The sequence below is a fragment of the Mixophyes fleayi genome, chromosome 3, assembly GCF_038048845.1.
Source record: "Mixophyes fleayi isolate aMixFle1 chromosome 3, aMixFle1.hap1, whole genome shotgun sequence".
In the NCBI taxonomy this organism is placed as follows: domain Eukaryota; kingdom Metazoa; phylum Chordata; class Amphibia; order Anura; family Limnodynastidae; genus Mixophyes; species Mixophyes fleayi.
In genome coordinates, this window is record NC_134404.1 from 60,877,087 (window position 1) to 60,887,312 (window position 10,226).

The following is a 10,226-nucleotide window of genomic DNA, read 5'->3' on the forward strand; positions in this document are numbered from 1 at the left end:
CTAGATTTACTAAGCTGCGGGTTTGAAAAAGTGGGGATGTTGCCTATAGCAACCAATCAGATTCTAGCTGTCATTTTGTAGAAGGTACTAAATAAATGAAAGCTAGAATCTGATTGGTTGCTATAGGCAACATCTCCACTTTTTCAAACCCGCAGCTTAGTAAATCTAGCCCTTAGACTGCTCGTCTTTTAACAAATCCCATTTTGCAGCTTCCTATTTACATTAGACATATATGCACACATATCCTTGTGGAAGTACAGGAAAATGTGGATCTAAGCCATAGTGATCACTTTTATAGTTGTTTATATAAAGCTGGTGCGGAAAACTATGAGATAACATTAACCATGTAGTGAGTTTATGCAAGCAGCTAAAGATTTTATTCTGTCTATCAGTGTAGTTTGATTGAAGTAGACATAATTTGTGTACATATTCACATAGTCATTTTTTTATCCATAGAGTATATTCTTTTACCTTCTCCCACACACCGAGTCTTTGGTCGGGTCCCAGTCAGCTTACCTGCTGGGTTCCCTGTTGTCGTTTTCCGCAAGGGAGACGTTGCTGGTCCCTCTGACAGACACCATCAGTTCTTTAACAGCTCCTATCTTTTTCTATTTGGCTGATGCCCTCTAGATGCTGTGTTATTTAAAGACACCATATCAATCCATGATTGCTAGTTCTTTGGATGTGTTGCTCCTTATTCTCAACAATATCTGTACCTCTGCTGCATATCGTTACACTGTTTCTAATCCAGTACATCTACTTCCCAGCATCCCTGGACCTAAGTATACACTTTGCCACAGTTCCATGTTTTTCCCAGTAACATTTCCAGTGCTCTCAGCCATATCTGGACCTCTGTTGCGAGCTGCTATATTGTTCATAGTCCAGTGGCTATGTTGCCCAGCGTTTCTGGACCCAAGCAAACACATACCCACAGACTGCAACACTTACCTTACTTCTTATCAGATTACGACCTGTATGCCAATCCCAAATTCTCTACCAGGCTTCACCTAATACTAACTAGGAGAACCGCGACCTGCGGCATGCAAGCAGCCAAGCCTATATCTCCTTGAGGTTGTCATTGGTGAATAACAACCATGTCGTTACACTCCACGCCCTCCAAGCAGGTAATACTAAACTAGGCTTGTCTAAGGGTCCTGTGACCCCTTGCATTGTGACACTTTCCTTTGTCAGTAAAATCTTAGTCTCACAGGTCCCAGGTATTAGTAGGAATGGCGTATGACTGTTTTTCTGTTATTTGAGATGGCACTAAAAGTGATAACATACCATTATATATTAAATTTTAAAAAATTTAAAATGTAATGCTATCGCATTCTAATGTCTTATGCTAATATTACAACTATACTATATGAATGCTGATGTCAAAAAAATGCATGTTAAGTCACACTTGTAATCAATTAAACATTCATGTTAATTTAAAGATTTGCTTGTAATACAATAAACACTTTGTTGATTATAGATATATTTGTAATATATTTTTATCCTCAACAATTCCTATATTCGAGACAATTTTTTTTTTTTATTAAACAGATAATACTTAACCTTTCTCAATCACAAAAGCCAAATGTATTCTGTATATATTTTTTTTACTTCCTATATTCCAATATTTTCTCCTATTGTAAATTTGCTTTTGAAACAACTAACACTACTATTATTTTAGTTATTAGGCTTTCAGGTGTTAATTTGTAGGTAGTTACATCTTTTGAAAAAAATGAAATACCTTAAACAGTAGTAATTATATATAGGTCCAGTCCTTGGCACTCGAAATTATAAAGCAAACTGACCCCATCGCTCACCTCCTCTATAGTAGTCGAAGTGGAAATTTGGATGTGGTGATAAATGTAAGTGCATGGAATATTAAAGTTTTATAGTGAAGGCAGTTGGTGAAGCCCAGCTTCTCCCATTGGAAAAAAAATATTATGCTTTCCTTAATGCCTACTCGACGTAACAGACATTTTTGCAGTTGACCCTGATTGCTGTCACATGTTATAGCATGCATACGATACTGACATAACAAGGACTAGGCCTTTGTCTGGTGCAAGAGATATGGTAGAAAAAAAAAGTAATTTTAAGACTCCAAGAGCTTGATTTGGAAAGTGACTGTGTGCGCTCAAGCTTGGCACGCCCTTACTGTAAATTGACTACAGCCAATTGACCCTTCTCAGCCCCTTTCCCTCCCTGAAATCATTATTTGTAGTAAGTGTTCTTTGCATTTGAAGATGGAGTGGAAAGGGCTACACTTTCTGGTGTATGGGCCAGTTGTGGGCATGTGCAGACTGATTTTGCTTATGATTTGCTCAAAATCAGCAGATACTTGCCTTAATGACTCAGACCCAACTTTTTTTTGCCCAAATTTACCTATGCATCTATTTATGTGATTGTAATTACACGGATGCACACAGCTATTCCAAATTCTGAAGTGGTTTCTTTAAATAATAGTTTGCAAGATTGTGATCAATGAGCACCCCTTAATTATTTTCAAAATGTCATTGTTGTTTATTGTTTAATTTATATAACGGAAAAAAATAAAGTTTTTGTTCAGCTCTCACAAACAAACAATATAGAAATCACTATGTGCAAACATATACATAAAGTAGAATTTTGCGTACAGTATAGCTATATTGGGATTATTCTCACATGCCTACATTAAGGCATCTCCTGTAGGTGAGTCACTAAGCTAGTGATACAAATTTATATTCAGGGTGTCACTTTTAAAATCTTCCTAGAAATTAGTGAAAGAGAAAAAGACGCACTTGTACACATTTCATTTCATACACATTGGTCCCAGGTACTCTGATGCCCCCAGGACTTAACTAGATGTAGTAAAAGCTTATGATCAGGAACTGGTAGCACTTTTGTCTTTCAGCATTATTTCTTTTATACGGCAAAGTTAGGAAAGCTCTGCTCTTGGCTACTGATGACTGCTCTGCCCTTCGAGATGTGTATTGTATTACTTTTATAAATGTCTAACTCTTTTCATTCATACCACTGTCCATCCATTGACTTATGCCTGTTACTGTAGCTTCACAGTCTATGATGACAGATAACTCATCATGTGGGCCTGTAACATTCAAAATGTATTCTGTGCATAGTCTTTGAAGTTTTGTGGTATGGGTGCAGGCCATTCAGCATCATCAATTATTTATATAGAAGTTGTCTGATATACTGCAGTTAGATTAGGTAGACAAATAGTCTATTGATTTGAAAGATACTGCAATTGGAGCCAGGAAGAGCCATCTTTAAGATTGAAATTTTACATATAATTGCTTAAGAAAAAATAAGTTGTAGAACTAATAGTTTAATTAACCCTACTATAGCACAATGATTTGTAGATTTGCATAGACACACTTATTTTATAAGGTGTAAGAAATTAGTATGATGCTATTATGTGTTCAATTCATTTCATGAAACATTTTGTATGAGGACTGTGTGCTGATTTAATTGCCTAGTATACTCTGTTGTTGCTATGCCTTGTAAGAAACAAAAACTTCATAGACGTTTCATCAATTTTTATTATTTATTCAATTCATCTTCCCAACAGTTTGGTGAGCCAGTCAGGAGAGGGCGATAGTGACCTGGGTAACACTTTACAAGATGTTGTCAGAGATGTGGGCCAGCCAAAGGTTGGGAGTCAGCTGAACAACATCTGTGTAATCTGGACTAAAGAAAAGCACATATTCTATCTTAAAAGTTTCTGGATATTCTGAAGACTAAGGATATATTGCATATCTACATATTTTTTAAAGTGTCGAAAAACCAAGGTATCAAGAAGAAACTCTTGTGGGCACCCTTCGGAATCAACACAAAAAAGTAAAACAGTGCCTGAAGTATAAAAATTTTAAAGTTGGAGAGAGTCACTTCAGCAAAGGTGGTGATCCATAGCACACCTCAGGGCCATCTTTTCCATTGGCCACAATGGGCAGCTGCCCGGGGGCCCCACGGGCAAGGGGGCCCCATAGGCACGGCTCTTAATGAGAATAAATAATCCTGCAAAAGAAAAAAACCTGCAAAAAAAAACCTTCAAGGGTCACTGAGCAAGTACATCTATCCATCTCTATATATCTATATCTATATCTGTATCTGTATCTGTATACATCTATATATCAATATCTATATCTAGGGGCCCCGGTGCACTTCTTTGCCCGGGGGCCCATAATGTTGTTAAGATGGCCCTGGCACAGCTGTGCCTTCAGTGGGACATGTCTGAGTGCATGTTTATGTATCCTGCACTTCATAAATATGTATTATTATTGTAAATATGTAAGAATCTTTTATGTTCTTTGGTTTAGTTTTTTTCTTTTCTAACCCAACCCACCCACATCCCCCTCCTACTCATATAAATTTGTAAGTGCAGTTCTTTATCCTGTTGTCATATATATATTGCATACACAGGGCCTGATTTATATCAGACTGCAACTTGCACGTAAGTTTTGCTTTTAAATAGAGCACAAAAACTTGTATACATTCTGATGTGAATTCAATAGTAAATTACTTACTTATGCTGATTTTTTTTTTTATTAAACAGATAATACTTAACCTTTCTCAATCACAAAAGCCAAATGTATTCTGTATATATTTTTTTTACTTCCTATATTCCAATATTTTCTCCTATTGTAAATTTGCTTTTGAAACAACTAACACTACTATTATTTTAGTTATTAGGCTTTCAGGTGTTAATTTGTAGGTAGTTACATCTTTTGAAAAAAATTAAATACCTTAAACAGTAGTAATTATATATAGGTCCAGTCCTTGGCACTCGAAATTATAAAGCAAACTGACCCCATCGCTCATCTCCTCTATAGTAGTCGAAGTGGAAATTTGGATGTGGTAATAAATGTAAGTGCATGGAATATTAAAGTTTTATAGTGAAGGCAGTTGGTGAAGCCCAGCTTCTCCCATTGGAAAAAAAATATTATGCTTTCCTTAATGCCTACTCGACGTAACAGACATTTTTGCAGTTGACCCTGATTGCTGTCACATGTTATAGCATGCATACGATACTGACATAACAAGGACTAGGCCTTTGTCTGGTGCAAGAGATATGGTAGAAAAAAAAAGTAATTTTAAGACTCCAAGAGCTTGATTTGGAAAGTGACTGTGTGCGCTCAAGCTTGGCACGCCCTTACTGTAAATTGACTACAGCCAAATGACCCTTCTCAGCCCCCTTTCCCTCCCTGAAATCAGAGTTTGTAGTAAGTGTTCTTTGCATATGAAGATGGAGTGGAAAGGGCTACACTTTCTGGTGTATGGGCCAGTTGTGGGCATGTGCAGACTGATTTTGCTTATGATTTGCTCAAAATCAGCAGATACTTGCCTTAATGACTCAGACCCAACTTTTTTTTGCCCAAATTTACCTATGCATCTATTTATGTGATTGTAATTACACGGATGCACACAGCTATTCCAATTTCTGAAGTGGATGCTTTACATAATAGTTTGCAAGATTGTGATCAATGAGCACCTCTTAATTATTTTCAAAATGTCATTGTTGTTTATTGTTCATTTATATAACGGAAAAAAATTAAGTTTTTGTTCAGCTCTCACAAACAAACAATATAGAAATCACTATGTGCAAACATATACATAAAGTAGAATTTTGCGTACAGTATAGCTATATTGGGATTATTCTCACATGCCTACATTAAGGCATCTCCTGTAGGTGAGTCACTAAGCTAGTGATACAAATTTATATTCAGGGTGTCACTTTTAAAATCTTCCTAGAAATTAGTGAAAGAGAACAAGACGCACTTGTACACTTTTCATTTCATACACATTGGTCCCAGGTACTCTGATGCCCCCAGGACTTAACTCAATGTAGTAAAAGCTTATGATCAGGAACTGGTAGCACTTTTGTCTTTCAGCATTATTTCTTTTATACGGCAAAGTTAGGAAAGCTCTGCTCTTGGCTACTGATGACTGCTCTGCCCTTCGGGATGTGTATTGTATTACTTTTATAAATGTCTAACTCTTTTCATTCATACCACTGTCCATCCATTGATTTATGCCTGTTACTGTAGCTTCACAGTCTATGACGACAGATAACTCATCATGTGGGCCTGTAACATTCAAAATGTATTCTGAGCATAGTCTTTGAAGTTTTGTGGTATGGGTGCAGGCCATTCAGCATCATCAATTATTTATATAGCAACAGCAAATTATGTAGCTCTTTACATTTGGGTATCTACTTGTCTAAATTTCTACTGATGCCTCTGTTCATCTAATCACATCTGATTGTTTTTGCTTCTCCATCATGCATGCTGTGCAATGTTCCAAATTTAGTGGGTGTGTAGCATTTAAACATTTTTATCTCTTGCACCTTACACTAAAATTTTGTGGTTAATTTATCATTTCTTTTACAGCCACTGCAATGTTCTACATGTGGTTGCAAAAGTCGAAAATGCCCAGAAATTACCCTAACACCCAAATACCTTTTTTTAATTATCACTGAATGACCCTTTCCAAATTGAGAAGTATTGAAAAATAGAAAAGATTAGAATATATAGCATTATTTCAGAGTGTGCAGCTGCATTGACACTCACACACAAACACCCAGTTTTTTTGAAAATAATTTCAGATGTCACTGCCCCACATAAGATGACTTTCACTAAAAAAACCGATACATTTTAAAAGAAATAAATCTATTTGTGTTTTGGATTCAGCTGCTAATAGTCATACAGCAAAAGCACATTGTTTTCCTCCACTAAATATACTACTTACTTCAGAATGATATCTCACTCAGTTTATATACTAGTACTATTATATATGCATTAACAACAACCAGTAGTCACTAGTCCGTCTAGACCTCTTAAAGATTGAAATTAAAAGCAATTGATTGTGGCTGACCAGGGCCGGATTAAGGGAATGGAGGCCCCTGGGCTAAGGGGGCCTCCATTCCCCCGTGAGGGCCCCCCGCCCCCGTGATCCAAGCTGCCCGCCCCCTCCCCCTGGCACTTGCCTCCTTCTCCGGCGCGCTGTACGCTCTTTACTGAGGAGATCTCGTGAGAGCGAGACTCACGAGATCTCCTCAGTAAGGAGACTACAGCTCGCCGGGGAAGGACTGCAGTGAAAGTGCTCAGCAGCACTGATCGCGCCGGGGGCGCCCCCGCCCCCGACTGATCAATACTGCTGCTGAGCACTTTCAAGGGCCCCCTGGATACCATAGGCCCCTGGCCTGTAGCCCAGTTAGCCCTATGGTTAATCCGGCCCTGTGGCTGACTGATCTCTACATAACTGCTTTGCAATAATCACACGATTCTATTGGTTTCTATGTCCCTCTTTAACCCTGAACACTATTTTCAGAGCAGAGCACTGCTGCTAACCTCCTCTCTACATGCTGTTTGTTCTAAAATGTCACTTGAGGAAACAAGGGAGTGCTATATCTACAGAAGATATCGATCCAAAACTCGCAAGAATTTTTTTAAAAAAAAAAATCCCTGAAATTACGTTTTGCCACTTTTTGAGATCCAGAACTGGCGCACGAAACAGAGTCATGACTCGTTTTTACTCGGAAACCCCAAAACTCGGATCTGACGAATTTCTCAGAATTCGAACTGCTCATCTATAGCTTTAGCTATATGCGCTGTCCCATGGTAATGCACATTTTAAAATGTGCAAAATGGGAGCTATTAAAACTATTGGCTGGAACAACATTAACAATGCCTTTTGACATGGAAAAATCAAATCAATTTTCATGTCTGAAATTGCTCCAACTAAAGTGGGAATGCTCACTAACTGAAAATCCCTTGATGTTTGTTGTATTATCTTACTAAATGAAATCTCATCTTTACACTTTACCTCAAACAAAGACACATTACTGCAATTATCCCACATTCTGCAAGAAATGACCAACCAATCTCCGTTCATCAAGTCCACCAAAATGCCTGGAATAAATGTCATCATGAGCCTCTAACCATTATGTGTTACCATAAGGAGCCAAGCAATCAAGAAAATATAGATGTACAATGATGGCATTTGCTCTGCAGTTTTACATTTTTCTGAGTTGCCTTGCCACTGCCCAAGAAAGATTAATATACTTCGCCAACTTTCTCCCAAATTTGTGTACACTTACACACTACCAAAGAAAATAGTCATTATAGGACAATTAAAAAGAAAATACATATTGCTTAAAAAAACAATTAATAATATGTATAAATATATATTGATATATTAAGAATCTCCATTTTTTTTATATTTTTGATTTTTATATTTCATTCTACGCTTCATTAAGTCTGCAGATTTTAAGAAGATGGGTACAGGAAAGCTTATCTATGTAAGGAATTTTAAGAGGAAAATATTCTGAGAAGTTGTCTGATATACTGCAGTTAGATTAGGTAGCAAATAGTCTATTGATTTGAAAGATACTGCAATTGGAGCCAGGAAGAGCCATCTTTAAGATTGAAATTTTACATATAATTGCTTAAGAAAAAATAAGTTGTAGAACTAATAGTTTAATTAACCCTACTATAGCACAATGATTTGTAGATTTACATAGACAAACTTATTTTATAAGGTGGAAGAAATTAGTATGATGCTATTATGTGTTCAATTCATTTCATGAAACATTTTGTATGAGGACTGTGTGCTGATTTAATTGCCTAGTATACTCTGTTGTTGCTATGCCTTGTAAGAAAAAAAACTTCATAGACGTTTCATCAATTTTCATTATTTATTCAATTCATCTTCCCAACAGTTTGGTGAGCCAGTCAGGAGAGGGCGATAGTGACCTGGGTAACACTTTACAAGTTGTTGTCAGAGATGTGGGCCAGCCAAAGGTTGGGAGTCAGCTGAACAACATCTGTGTAATCTGGACTAAAGAAAAGCACATATTCTATCATAAAAGTTTCTGGATCTTCTGAAGACTAAGGATATATTGCATATCTACATATTTTTTAAAGTGTCGAAAAACCAAGGTATCAAGAAGAAACTCTTGTGGGCACCCTTCGGAATCAACACAAAAAAGTAAAACAGTGCCTGAAGTATAAAAATTTTAAAGTTGGAGAGAATCACTTCAGCAAAGGTGGTGATCCATAGCACAGCTCAGGGCCATCTTTTCCATTGGCTACGATGGGCAGCTGCCCGGGGGCCCCACGGGCAAGGGGGCCCCATAGGCACGGCTCTTAATGAGAATAAATAATCCTGCAAAAGAAAAAAACCTGCAAAAAAAAACCTTCAAGGGTCACTGAGCAAGTACATCTATCTATCTCTATATATCTATATCTATATCTGTATCTGTATACATCTATATATCTATATCTATATCTAGGGGCCCCGGTGCACTTCTTTGCCCGGGGGCCCATAATGTTGTTAAGATGGCCCTGGCACAGCTGTGCCTTCAGTGGGACATGTCTGAGTGCATGTTTATGTATCCTGCACTTCATAAATATGTATTATTATTGTAAATATGTAAGAATCTTTTATGTTCTTTGGTTTAGTTTTTTTCTTTTCTAACCCAACCCACCCACATCCCCCTCCTACTCATATAAATTTGTAAGTGCAGTTCTTTATCCTGTAGTCATATACATATTGCATACACAGGGCCTGATTTATATCAGACTGCAACTTGCATGTAAGTTTTGCTTTTAAATAGAGCACAAAAACTTGTATACATTCTGATGTGAATTCAATAGTAAATTACTTACGACACGTAAATCGGGCATAAGTATAATTGCGTATTTTTTTTGTTTGTTTTAGGAGGAATTGCACTTTTATCCCTATATGCGCATTTTCTCCTAATTCACATCTGAATGCAACTATGTGCGTTACCTTAATTGCCTTTATTAGTCCTAAAACACTGCTGATTCCTGATGATTAACTAATATTAACTTTATATTGCATTACCTCATTAAAATGTACTAATCCATGCTAATAATTTTTTTTATAAGGTCATATAACTTTTATCACACAAAATCAAAGTTTCAACATTTAGCAAATGTATAATATATACATATATTACTTTTGGATGATCTCCACATAATTAATAATTTTTAAATAGGTTTTTTATTAAAATATGCAAGGGGGCATGACTTGGCAGCCAAGATGGCCACTCGTACTCTCTGATAGTCCTATGCAATTTAACATCAGGAGCATAAGAGTTTCCAATCAAGGGGTCCATCAATTGCAGAGAAGCATTTCAAGCTGTTGATATCTCAGCTCCTCTCTGGAGCCCCAGTTTGGTGTGAAAACTATCCGGGCACCAAACCCTTGGCCAT

The 10,226-nt window shown here is 37.0% G+C and overlaps 1 protein-coding gene across 6 annotated transcripts in view; it reads left to right on the forward strand.

Annotated features, from left to right (window-relative positions):
• LOC142143596 (alpha-1,4-N-acetylglucosaminyltransferase-like) overlaps positions 1-1,458 on the forward strand; it is a 120,316-nt gene extending 118,858 nt beyond the window's left edge. For 4 of the 6 annotated variants that reach the window (XM_075201566.1, XM_075201567.1, XM_075201568.1 and 1 more), the window contains one exon: positions 179-1,456. The gene's annotated coding sequence lies outside the window, so the exon portion shown is untranslated. Of the gene's footprint in view, positions 1-178 lie in introns of all 6 variants that reach the window. The other 2 variants (XM_075201563.1, XM_075201564.1) reach the window with 1 other exon arrangement.
• Positions 1,459-10,226: the final 8,768 nt, after the last annotated feature.